Genomic DNA, 13,591 nt, shown 5'->3' on the forward strand with positions numbered 1-13,591 from the left:
CCAATAGTGTTTACCTAAAAAAATTGGGGGGTTGGGGTTGGGAAATGGTTGTTTTTTAACTGTCTTCATTTACATATCCAACTAGATTCTTAGAAACATCTTTTATACATATGTCTTTATATCCTTTATTCCATGCACCACCATGTGGCGAACACATTCTTTCACTGAACTAACACAGTCCTTATTCACATATATAACTAGCATCCTAAAAGCAAAAGTACACACGTGGGACTACATCAAACTAAAAAGCTTCTCCACGATAAAGAAAACAATCAACAGACTGAAAAGGCAACCTAGGGAATGGAAGAAAATATTTTCAAACTGTGTATCTGGTAAGGGATTAATATTCAATATATAAGAAATCCCTACAGCCAAAACAGCATAAATAAATAAATAAATAAATAGCCAAATGTTTCAAATAGGCAAAGGGCTTGAATAGACAGTTCCCCAAAGAAGACATACAAATGGAAAACACGTATATGAGAAGCTATTCAATATCTTTTTTCATCATCAGGGATATGCAAATCAAAACCACAATCAGACATCAATCACCTTAGACCTGTTAAGATAGCTATTATAAAAAATAAAAACAAAAATTATAATTGCTGGCAAAGATGTGCAGAAATTAGAACCCTTGTGCACTGTTGGTGGGAACAGAAAATTGTGCAGTCACTGTGGAAAACAGTATGAAGGGTCCTCAAAAAATTCAAAGTAGAACCATATGATCTGATAATACTCTGAAAGAATTAAAATCAGGAATCTTGAAGAAATATCTTCACTCCTACGTTCATGGCAGCAATAGTCTCAAGATTTGGAAACAACCTAAATATCAATGGGTAAATAAATAAAGTATGCTAAACACATATAATATTATTCAGCCTTAAAAAAGAAGGAAATCCTGCCATATGTGACAATCTAGATGAACCTGGAAGACATTATGCTAAATGAAATAAGCCAGTCACAGAAGGATAAACACTGCATGATTCCTCTTATTGAGGTATTGAAAATAGTCAAACTCAGAGAGTACAGGCCTTGCAGACGCCTATGCCGCCGGAGATCTTCCCACATCCAGCCATGGTCAACCCCACCGTGTTCTTTGACATCGCTGCCGACCACGAGCCATGTCTCCTTAGAGCTGTTTGCACACAAAAGTTCCAAAGACCGCAGGAAACTTTCATGCTCTGAGCACTGGGGAGAGAGGATTTGGTTACAAAGGTTCCTGCTTTCACAGAATTATTCTGGGACTTACGTGCCAGGGTGGTGACGTCACACGCCACACTGGCACAGGCGTCAAGTCCATCTACAGGGAGAGATTTGATGATGAGAATTCCATCCTGAACCACACAGGTCCTAGCATCTTGTCCATGGCAAAGGCCGGACCCAACACAAACGGTTCCCAGTTTTTCGTCTGCGCAGCCAAGACCGAGTGGTGGGACGGCAAGGTGTAGTCTTCGGCCAGGTGAAAGACGGCATGGGTGCTGTGACAGCCATGGAGTGCTATGGGTCCGGGAATGGCAAGACCAGCGAGAAGATCACCATCACTGACTGTGGACAACTCTAATACATTTGACTTGTGTCTTATCTTACCCACCAGACCATTCCTTCTGTGGCTCAGGAGAGCCCCCCTGCACCCCCAACTGCTTGGAATGTTGTATAATCTTCATGTGCTCGCTGCAGTTCATTGGGTCCTGTATTTTCCTTACACCTTCCAAGTCTAGCTGGATTGCAGAGCTAAGTTTATGACTGTGAAATGAAAACTAAACAACAACAACAAAAAAAAAACCAGAGAGCAGAATGGTGGATGGCAGATGCTGGAGGGAAAGGGAAATAGGGAGTTTCTGCTGTTCAATGAATACAAAATATTCAGTTATGTAAAAAGAAAAAATTCACTAGGTCTGTTGTATAACATTGTGCCTGCAGTTAATAATACCATATGTTTGATTTAATACATTTAAATTTTTGTTAAGTGGGCAGATTTCATGTTGTGTTCACAAAAATTTTTAATTTTAAAAAAAGTTCCTGGGAACGCTAATTGTGTATATGAAAGAGGACAGCCTTAGTTCAGTGAAAGAATGTATTCACCACACTGTGGTGGGCAGAATAAGACTTTTCTTTGGAACAATATGCGTAATTGAAAAATTATATATGTATATTTAATAAAATATTTTTACCGTCAATAATCACAAAATGTGACTTTTTATGCTCTAAACCGCAGCACTTATACAAATTCTTCAATAGTTTTTACTGCACTTAGAACAAAATTCATCTTTCTAGCATGGTCTGTATTTTCTGCACTATGTGGGTTCAGCTTACTTCTCCAGGTCCCTCTGCTAGACTCCACACCATCCCACCTGCCCCAACTCTCCTCTTATTTTAGTTCCCTGCAGAAGTTGGCTCTTCTTCCACTTCAGGCCATTTGCACATGCTGTTCCCTTTGCCTGGAGTGCTTGTCCTCCCCACTCTTCACCGACCTTGGCACTTTTCTCTACTTGAATTCTCTGTCTGAGTCCTTAATTCATTTATTCAGAGTTTTTAAATTTCACAACTATTTTACAGTCTCTTTCTGTCTGCCTGTGACCCAGAAGTTAATCTGCATAGGACAAGAACTCTGCCTCCGTGTTCCTAGTTATTGTAACAGCACCTAAGACAGTATATGTAGGCAGCCAAAATATAAAATGAATGGTTTTAGGGAAACTTGTAGAAGGTATGTCTTATTCTTTTCCTTAGTGTATAAATTCACAAGACTTTCGCATTTTGCCATGTATAATGCATATTATTTTGGCCAAATTTTTGAGGGAAAAATAATGATGAGCATTATCTAGGTAAATGTTTTTAATTCTTTTATGTATGCTTATGTCTTAAGTGTAACTCTAGAAAATAATAACAATATTTGTATGCAAAACAATACCCTGAAATATGATAATGAGTTTTGTTTCTAAATATAAATAAATAAATAATTTAATTAAAAATTAAAACAAAAGATTTCTTTTCCCAAAAGTTTGAGCCAAAAACATGGGTGTTCATTATCTACAACAAAATGCGGTATTTTTAAAACTGTACATTCTAACCAGTAGTCAGACTCCATCCATATAAGCCAATGACCACATCTTCTTTTCCACAAAATAAAGGTGCAAACACTCTCTCACTCTCCCCTTCCCTCTTCCTTATCTTTCTTCTTCCTCTTCTTTGAGCAGCAAGAAAATCTTCAGCTTGTAAACGGAAACAGCCCCTTTCATGAGCATGTGATAGGTACCTTTACACACACACTTCATCCCATGTATGACATTTTTCACATTGTCTATCCTGCAATAGCAGCTTTTTCTAATCCCAGATATTTGGATCATTCTCCTTACAATGGGAACTAGATAAGGGCGTGCAGCAGGTGGTGCAAATCAATCTTTAATACGAACAGCACAAAGAGGGGTGTTTCCTTACTGAGTTGATAGAGAGCCAAGAAGCATCCCAAGGTAGTCAAGTCTGTAATTAGAAATTTTATCTTTAGGAATCTTCAAGTCAGTCTTCTAAACTTCATATGGCATTCTACTTCAGCAAACTCCTTCGATGGAGCAAAAGAATGTTTTTATATTTATCTAAGAAGATATACCCTAGCTTATAAGCCCTACTCAAGATTATACCTTTCTGATTCTGAACTAGACACTTCAGTAGAATTCCTTTAATGGTAAATGCTTAATTACACAGCTAACATTCTAATCAATATCCATAACAATATTTAAGTTAACGAAATTAATTTTTCCCACCAACCCACACCCTGTCCCCTGTCCTCTCTAACCATTTTTATCCTTGTGATGCATGTATTTAGGAATGCACTTTTTGCATTTTCCTGCAATACTTTGTATGCATTTTCAGCTTGCTTTTTTCATATCATATTTTGCGAATCAGTCTGTAACAGAATGTCATATTTTGTAACTCTTCCTAGTCATAGCAATGTGGTTGTTTCTTAGTTAATTTCTCATGTCCCACTGATGAACATATAGGTTAATATCATAAAATAAAGTGGTGATGTCATAAACCATGCATGTTTAAAATTTAATAAATGCTACCAAATGTTCCCTTAGTAGTGGCTGTATATCAATTACTAACCCCACTATGACTCAAAATATATGGTACCTGCCTTTACACATACTTAACATTAGCAATTTTTTTAATTATTCTATTTTGTGGGGATAAAATTCAATTATTTTTATGATTAAATATATTACCAATATCTATGCATCTGTTTGTTGTGCTTTGGTGTTTCATCTTTTGTGAATTGTCTTTTCCTGTCCTCTGTTCTTACTGGGTTACTGAAATTCCTCTTAAATATTTGAAATGTTTCATTTTAGAAATCCTAGGCTTCTGTCTGTCAACATAATAAATATATTTTCCCCATTATCACTTATAGTTAACTCTGTTGGACTGCTTGTTCACATGTTGTTTATCTTAATAGAATCAAATTTCAAGTGGTTCTTATAAAGAAACAGCCTGTCAAATTCTATTTAAACATCTGTTAGATCTTTTACTGGAACCACATTAAAATTATATATTAATTTACAGAGATAATATATTTTTAAAAGATTAGTCTTCCAGTCTAAATCGCATATCGTTACATTATCTGGCATGTTTACATGTCCTTCAGCAATTTCTGAAAATCATAACAATGTTTATGTGACTGCACAATACCAAAATAAGGTAATATATGAGTAAAGCTAAGTGCAGGATGGTTACATTTTTTTCTTCAAGAAGCAATGATCCTCATTTCTAGTAAAAACAGACATGACCTGAGCACAGAGACACAGGCTGGTCATTAGTTTAACAATTTTTCAAAAAAATGACCTATGGGTGCATTCTTTTCTGACCATTCATAACATCTAAAGAGACAGTTAATGAAAAACTTTACTTTCTGGTTCTTACCATTTGAAAGATGTTGTAGTGTGTTGTAACATGGCCAAAATAGGAAACAATGCCCATTTTAAAAGGTTGTTTCAAAAATGAAGCAGTAATGAAAATCTTCTCGTTAAAGTCTCACTACATGAGACTAATATATTCAAAATGATAAAAATACTATTATAAAAACCCTCTCAGGCTATTTTATAAATATAGATTTTTTCCCTTTATTTTGTGCATCTTCAAATAAGTCTCAAAAAATAAAAGCAACTGTCTCAGACTAAATTATATTATTGCATATATTGCATTGAAGGGGATATTTGAATCACAATTATCCTAAAAAATACCAGATTGCACCACAGTTAGGGAAGTGTATCCTGGACTAAAATATTCTGACATACTTTTGTTTTGGAATATCATGCAGAAAACCAAATCATCAGACACAATTGCAAGTTGTAGAGTAAAATGTGTTTTTGCATTAAACTAAAGACAACTGTTAATTTAAAAAGAAAAAGAAAGAAAAAGTAGGAAAGGTATTTAATATTACTTTCTAAGTTTGCAGCACTCTACAAAATTCAAGGTATCTTATTCTCCTTATGAACAACATCAAACGCAATAATAAGTTCACTCTTTAAAAAGGAAGGAAATCGTGCTGTATGTGATGACACAGACGAGCCTGGAGGACATTGTGCTAAGTGAGATAAGCCAATCACAGAAGGACAAATACTGCACAATTCCACTTACATGAGATAGCTAAAATACGATGGCATGCTCACAGAAACAGAGCGTAATCCTGGGGGCCGGGGGCTGGGGAGAAGAGGAAAGGGGAGGGTGCTGTTGGATAGGTATGGAGCTTCAGGGATGCAGTAGGTACGAGTTTGGGGGATGTGCTGCTGTCCAGCATTGTGCCTATCCTTAACAAGGCTGTATTGTGCACCTGAAATTTTGTTAGGTGTCCTTACTTCAATTTTTAAAGATATAACTATTATAAATTAAAGGAATAATAATAACCTATTTATTACCCATTAGATCAGCACAAAGTTTAAGTGGCAATAACACTCATAGCTAATAAGTCATCCTCCGACTTTGTTCATTTAAATATGCCTTGCTAAAAATTAGGGAACACAATGCAGAAGTGTGTATTGAACTTTCAAATATGCATAATTTTTAACCAACAACACTGCTTTCAGGACTCTGTCATGTTGTAATAAAAATGCACATATCTAAGATAAATGTATAAAATAGGTTTTTTAGAAAAGAGTCTTGAAACTCATTGATTGGATTGTGTTGGCAGTATTTTCATTTCTTTATCAAGCTCCTGTGTCCAGTGACTAGAACAAAGTATGATATCAGCTTCTCAAGAAACAGATAAACTGGGGGCCAGTATAGACACCTAGAGAGAAAATCTGGGTACCATTAGAAAGGAAAGACGTGGTTGCATAAACAAGCAACAAATATGCACAATGGCACCAACAGGCCCTTTCAAAATCTTCAGAGCAGGGGGAAAGCTACTACTTAACACTCCAGCTGAGCCTGAGTGTCACAAGATCTTTTCAGTGGGGAGTTAGGAAATGCTTTCTCTCGCTTTTATTATGCATCTCCTAATGTACCTGCATATTTAACATTTAACATATTTAAACGTAATGTTTTACAAACTCTATTCAGATATATTATTATACCTTCCACTCAAATTATTACAGATTTAAAAACATAAGTTTAGAGATTTGGCCCAAGGTCTCAAGTTTTGTAAAGGGCAGACCTGAGATTTAAAAGCTGTTGGTGCAGGTCGAGGGGGCTGCGGTAATTTTACTTTCAGTGTGAGTGCAGAACACCAGCACCGCTCCTAGACGTCAGGCATTGACTACGTCCCCTTCCACTTACAGGTTCCCTGAAAGACAAACTCACACAAAAACACCGCTGGGCAACGTGGCATTTATTACAGACCTAGACAGAGAGGTGAATGAGACCAGTCACTGAAAACAATCCAAGAGCCATCTTCTCTCCTCTTTCCCCATCTGAGCCCTGTCTCATCTGCTTCACCTGGCTTCCTGTAGGCTTTCCTCTCTGAAAACCATAGTTTTACCACCATTCTTGCAAAATGGCATCCTCCACCTGGGACACCTGGGTGTGGGTGGATGTCAGCCCTGGAAGCTCATTCTCTGCCTCCAAGGATCCTTGCTGAAGCCGCTGTGAACACAGGAACAGCTCTCCTACAAGGAACTCTCCTTCTAGTCGGCAAGAAAATAAAACTGTCTCCTTAAGTTTGCTTTCATACTATGCTCACCAATGAGCAATTTTACAAGAAACATTGTGACCTTAAAAAAAAAGAGAGGGGAAAATCTTGAATATGAAAAAAGAGGGGTATAGCAATTATTGAAAACTAATCTATTCTTCCAGAACATAATAAAGATATAAAAATAAAAGAAAACATCTCAAAACTCCATATGATACAGAAGAGAAACCTGCCTCAAAGGAGATATTAAAACTGGTTCCTTATTTCACCTAGGATAAGCTTTACTGTTAAAGTATTTCAGTCTGTATTTCAGCTTTTTCCCACTAGATTACTTCAAGCATCATTTATAGAAAACTTATTAAGTGCAAGCCATTCTAATGTTTGGGTGAAACAACTAAATACATGCAAGTTATAGTCCACAATTCAGTAATAACTCAGCTCACTAGAGATAATTCCAAAATGAATGGGAAGGGTCGAAAGCACTCAATGAATATTAGTTATTACTGTTATTATCATTATTAGCATCACTCTTACTGTTCTTAGCCTTCATATTTCAAAGTTAATACCATAGCAGTGTTTGATATCCAAGGTTATAGGTTAATAATACATAAGTAATACATGAGTATTATAATCATCCTACAAGTGAAAAGTAATACAGTTCTGGGTATTTTAGAGGCACTCCATAAACATTTGGTAAATAAATGTTTACAGACTTGATATGCTTTCTAAAGTCAAACAACTGACATTTGACTTTGTCTCAAATTATGAATTAATTTTAAATTAACAGAAATTAAGCATGTTATGTGTGCTTTAGAGATATTTCTGTCTTTTCCTATTCTTTTATTCATTCTATCACTCATTCACATGCTGTCTCATTACAAGTCCTTTTGGAAACTTGTTTTTCAGTATAAAGTACACCACACTCCACCCTGGCTGGTGTGGCTCAGTGGACTGAATGTCAGTCTGTAAACCAAAGTGTCACCAGTTCGATTCCCAGTCAGGGCACATGCCTGTGTTGCAGGCCAAGTCCCCAGTAGGGGGCGCATGAGAGGCAACCACACATTGATGTTTCCCTGTATTTCTCACTCCTTTCCAGTCTGTCTGAAAACAATAATAATAATAAATAAAGTCTTTTAAAAATGCTTGCTTAAAAAAAAGTGCACCAAACTCTGTTTTCCTTGCTGAGGGTATACTTTATTTCCCAGGAAATACGAATTCCTCTAAGAAACCCTTTTTGAACCCCCAGTCTGATTTAGATGGGTTTTTTGTTGTTGTTGCTCTCACAGTATCTCCTGGGTACAATGGTGTTGACATTTTCCAAGCCATGGACTGGGACTAATTAGTGGGTTATGAAATCAATTTTGTGGATTATAACCAGAATTCAATTTTTAATTGAAATAAAACAGAATAGTGTAGAAAATGTAAGAGAATAACACATGTGTAAGAGTAAGTGTATTTGTGTGAAATTTTTGTTTAAATTGCACATCACTATATATTTATATATGTATGTATGATTGGGGCTTTAAGGTAAAATACATGTCTTGCTATATATCATGGTCAAAATAAAATTTTAAACAGTGATGCATATATAGTAAGTTATACTCTTCCCTACTGGTAAGGCTTCTTAAAGAAACAGACCTCTGGTTCCTCTAACTAACAAGGAATGACATCTGCCCTTAGTTGAGATCTGACTCTGTGTATCATGATATATGTTTTTATTTACAACATAGATAATTAGCACATAACGCAAAACTGGATACACCCTCCCAACCTCACTTTCCCCCAAAGGAGGAAGAACAGTGCTACAGATGGGTCAGGTGCAAGGACGTTTTACTACAGTCCTACAATATGGAGCTCTCACCATTCTGGGAAAATAGGAGATCACAATTTAGAGTCTGCACAGAGGTAGCCTCTTTTGTATTCTCCCTTCAGTTGAGAGGAAGATAAAATTTTCTTTCGTATGTTTGAGGAACAGAATGAAGGCCTAGAGCATACAATAATGGGAAGAGGGAAAAGAAGAGGTGTAGATAAAAACTAGATGGTCTAAAGTCTGATTTAATTCTGGTTACAATGGGAAGGTCTCAAATGGTTTTAAGCAGGAGAGTCATGTAAGGTAAGAATGTCTTTAGAAAACTCTGCTGGTTGGAAACTAAGTTGCAGGAGAGCAAGATTGGAGAGTATTTAGATGACTGGTATAGTGGTCCAGGTGACTGATGATGGTGGCTTAGACTACAGTCATTTACACAGAAGATGATAAAATGTTATCATATATCAAACATATTTTGAAGACTGAGATATCTAAGCTTAGTGTTGAATAATCAAGGATGATTCCTAAATGTCTGTACCAAGTGACAAGAGGAATGGTGGTGCCATCTGCTAAGACAGGGAGACACAAGAATTGAGAGTGTCAGTTTGGAGGGGATAGGCAGTAGTTCACTGTGAGCCATATGAAACCTGGCGTATCCAGATGGAGACTGAGGAACCTACAGATGGGTTTGGATGAGATAATCTACAAAAAGAGAGTAGGTGGAGAGGAACGCTGATGACAGATGATAGGTCCTCCCATGTCAGACTGGGTGGGTAAGAGTAGGAAATTAAGAAGGAGCAGCAGGTGAGGTAGGAAGAAAACCACTGAGTGTGATATTATAGAAGTCATTCAGAATAGGGTTTCAAGAGTGAAGGTGAAGTCAGCTATGTAGAACCTTGAACAGATTCATTGCTCTGTTCAGACCTCAATAATGAGAACTCAGTATTAGCTACGCATTTTGCCAAGACCTGCATTACTAATGACCTTGAAAGATGAGTTCATTATATTCATGGGGGGCAGAAATCTTGATAAAAGTGGGCTAATCAATATATAATTAGAGTCCACTGGATCCCATTTTCACTTTTGAGTTTCTTTTTTGAACAGTTCTGTGTGTAAGAATTCATATTTTATATTTTAATCTTTCTTTGAGACCTTCCAAAACTGAAACAAAAAGTTTAGTATTTTAATAGAATAAAACCCATTCTGTATGAATTACAACATGAATCTATTGGACCCTTTTATATATCTAAGGTATATGGTGGGATCTTAATGATCTTCTGTTTCCTATCTCTTGAAACATTTCACTATTTCAGAATCTTAGAATTGATTTCACCACTATTCACAAATTATTTCCATATATATTTTAAAGGCTAAAATATTAAAAATGGAAGAATATTAAACTCACCTAAAAGGATAATGCAACAGTGAAGTAAATCATCATTTTTCAATTTTCTAATTGTTTCTTCAAGTATTGAATCATCATTCAAAACAGTTATTTCAAACAGCCTGGAAGAACTATCCTTGTAGCCTGTTTTTACTTTTCATTGATCACAGTTGAGAATTCAGACTTTTTGCCTGCCCATAATGGCAAAGAAAATACACTAGACATTTCACAATTTTTAGGAAAATGAGAAGCTGAATAAGACAGCAGCACTCTGGATGTAATGATAATGATGAAATTGATCATTTATGTGAAATTTCAGACTACAAGCCTTCAGATCATATCCTATAGGTCATCTTCTCGAACTCAAGAATCAATGTCTGAACAACGTTCTTCTATGGACAAAAAGGAAATACCGTATTCTCCTCCAGTTAGTCATTTAATAGAAAGGACATTTTCACACAAAATTTTTTGTAACAAAAACCTGGACCATCCCTTTTTGTTGCAAGAGTATATGACATTTTTTATCTTTGAGATGCAGGTACCAAAACTTATTTGATATAGAGAGATTTCCATGTTTAAATCTTTTCCAATTTTAAATAGTTATTCTTTACTATTCCCTTATTCTTCTTTCTTTAAATTATTTGTAAACGTAACTAGTAAAGATTTTAAGTAGATAATAAATAGTCAGTTCATTAGATCCCAATGGTAAATGTTGACAACACTTTTTACTAGTATACTAAGTTAAGAAAAAAATGTGAGATGAGGAAATGAAGATTGTAAGTATACATTTTAAGCAGTATTTTTAGAAAGACTGCTGTGAGGAAGTAAAGAGAAATAGGCAGTAGCTGGAGAAAGATGTGGATTTAAGAATATTGAAAAATGCTACCACTCAACAAATAATGTTGGATAATGCTAAAACGCAGCATTGGAAAAGGGCCTATGCCCTGACCCCACAAGGCCTCTTGACTATTATAATGCAAATGGAGGCTGACCTGGACCTGGAGCAAAGGCCCTCAGTCCTAGCTGCCGGGCCCCAAGGGCACACCTATGGAGATTTTATGGCCTTCCGAACAAATGGAAGTTCTCTGGGGCACTTGTAATTTACACTGATATACTACGATGGCTCTCACCACCAGAATGGGTGAAAATAAAATGTATCCTGTAACACAGTTAGTAGGGATAGGAACTATTCTAAATGCCACTCATCTCCTCTCCCTAGGAAGAAGTGGGCCCTGCCATGAACAACACACTATGGAAACCAGTCTCAGGACAACCTGTGAGGTGAGGCAGGGTGAGTGGCTTTGCCCTGATTAATTTGAAACTCAGAAATAAAGAGGTCATGGCCAACTGTAACGATTCCTATCCTTGACAGTATCTTGTACATGGGCAATGGTGGATTCTGTTGAGAAGACAAAGCAAATAACTCTGTGATTCTTATTGATTTGTTCTGTAAGGAAACCGAAGGTGCTCTGATCATACTGTGATATGGCATTGTGGCTAAGACCCAACCACCTCATGATTCACATGTCTTAGGGAAATACTAACATTGATGAACAAATGTAATGGGAAAATGACTTACAGCACAAGTGGCAAACACAAGGCCTGTGGGCCAAATCCAGCCCTCCACCTTGTTTTATCCGGCCTGGCATCTTGTTTCTGCCCGGCGACAGTGCCGAGCTCTCACTTAACTGTTAAGGAGTAGTTCCATTTATACAGTCCTAAAATTACATTCGGCCCTTTGAAGGCAACTGCGAGGCTGCTGTGGCCCCCGGTGAAACTGAGTTTGACACCCCTGCTTTAAAGCCTCCTCAGGAGGTACTACCTATGGAAAATGTCTGGCCTGAGGAAGAACTGGACCTGACTAACCATCAACTGATTTTTTTGTGCTAAATAGTTCTGAACAAGCTTATCACGAGGTACAAACAGCAGTAGAAGAATAACCAAACTGCACAAAAATGTAGAGAGGTATGTGATAGTATTTTAAGACAAATTAGCTCTATTTTAAAATATTCTATAGCCCACACTGGCTTCTCCGAATATTAGACATATCTGTGATGATACTATTGCTATGTGTGTTCTGTAAATACTACACCAAATGAAAATGCTCTGGAACAAATGATCACTTTGCTATATATAACAGGGCCATGGCCTGAGACCAGAGGATGGGCTTTGACATACTAACAAATATATACTTGGTCTCTGTCCAGACACAGAACTCCTAAAACCCTTGTAATTTGTGAGTAGCTGGGGTGGTAGGGGCATCTTCTGTTTCAATCTTTGATCTTTGACTCTGGTTCCTGACATACAGCCCCTAAAACTCTTGTAGCTTCTTGGTTGATGGGGATGATAGGAGCATTTTACACAGAGTTCCAAAATCTCTCAGGATTACCTGGGATAGGGAGATGTTTGTTCTAAGGAGGAAATTCTTGCTGGGCTCCTGGGTGGGGGCTGGTCACTGGAAAGACTCAGCAGGATTAGAAGTTTGAAACTTTCAGTGCATCCCCATCCTCTGAGGAGGGAGGAGAGGCTGGAGATTCAGTTAGTAATCAATGCTGCCTATGTGATAAGCCTCCAGAAAAATCTCCAGACCAGGATGTTCAGAGGGCTGTCAGGTTGGTGAATACATACAAGTGGCAGGATGGTGTTGCACCCCAAATCCACAGCGGGGAAAGCACCTGTGTTTGGGACCCTTCCAGACCTAGCTTAATGTGTCTCTTCATCCTGCTGCTTATCTGCATCATTTTCCATATCCTTTATAATGAAACAATAAATGCAAATAAGTGTTTCCCTGAGTTCTGTGAGCCATTATAGATTATACAGTATGAGGAGGGGATTATGGTAACTCCCAATCAATAGCCAGTGGGTCAGAAGAAGAGGTGACAACCTGACACCTGGGACTGGCATCTAAATTTGGAGTGGGCTTGTGGAACTGAGCCCTTCCCTTAACCTGTGAGTTCTGCATTAACTTCAGCTAGTTAGTGTCATAATTGAATTGTAGGGTACCCAGTTAGTATCCAGAGAGTTGGAGAACTGGTTAGTGTGGGAAAACCACCTACACATTTGGTGTCAGAGTGCTATGAGTATAGAAAATGTTTTTTCCTTGTAGGTAGACATGCACTTCCATGAATTTATAAGTAGGAAAAAGAGGTGGAGTTTATCTGATTACATCTCCCTTACTTAGAACTATGAAGAAATTCACAGTAAGGAATTTATCAAAGGTCACACGGAAAATCAATGGTTGAGAAAAGACTTGAAGGTTTACCTGACTGCAGAGTTCAAATGC

The 13,591-nt window shown here is 37.2% G+C and overlaps 1 pseudogene; it reads left to right on the forward strand.

Moving 5' to 3' along the window:
- Positions 1-1,074: 1,074 nt before the first annotated feature.
- LOC123806039 lies at positions 1,075-1,561 on the forward strand (annotated as a pseudogene).
- The last annotated feature ends 12,030 nt before the right edge of the window (positions 1,562-13,591 follow it).

Source organism: Phyllostomus hastatus, unplaced genomic scaffold (assembly GCF_019186645.2).
Source record: "Phyllostomus hastatus isolate PE091 unplaced genomic scaffold, TTU_PhHast_1.1 phas_scaffold_345, whole genome shotgun sequence".
NCBI lineage: Eukaryota > Metazoa > Chordata > Mammalia > Chiroptera > Phyllostomidae > Phyllostomus > Phyllostomus hastatus.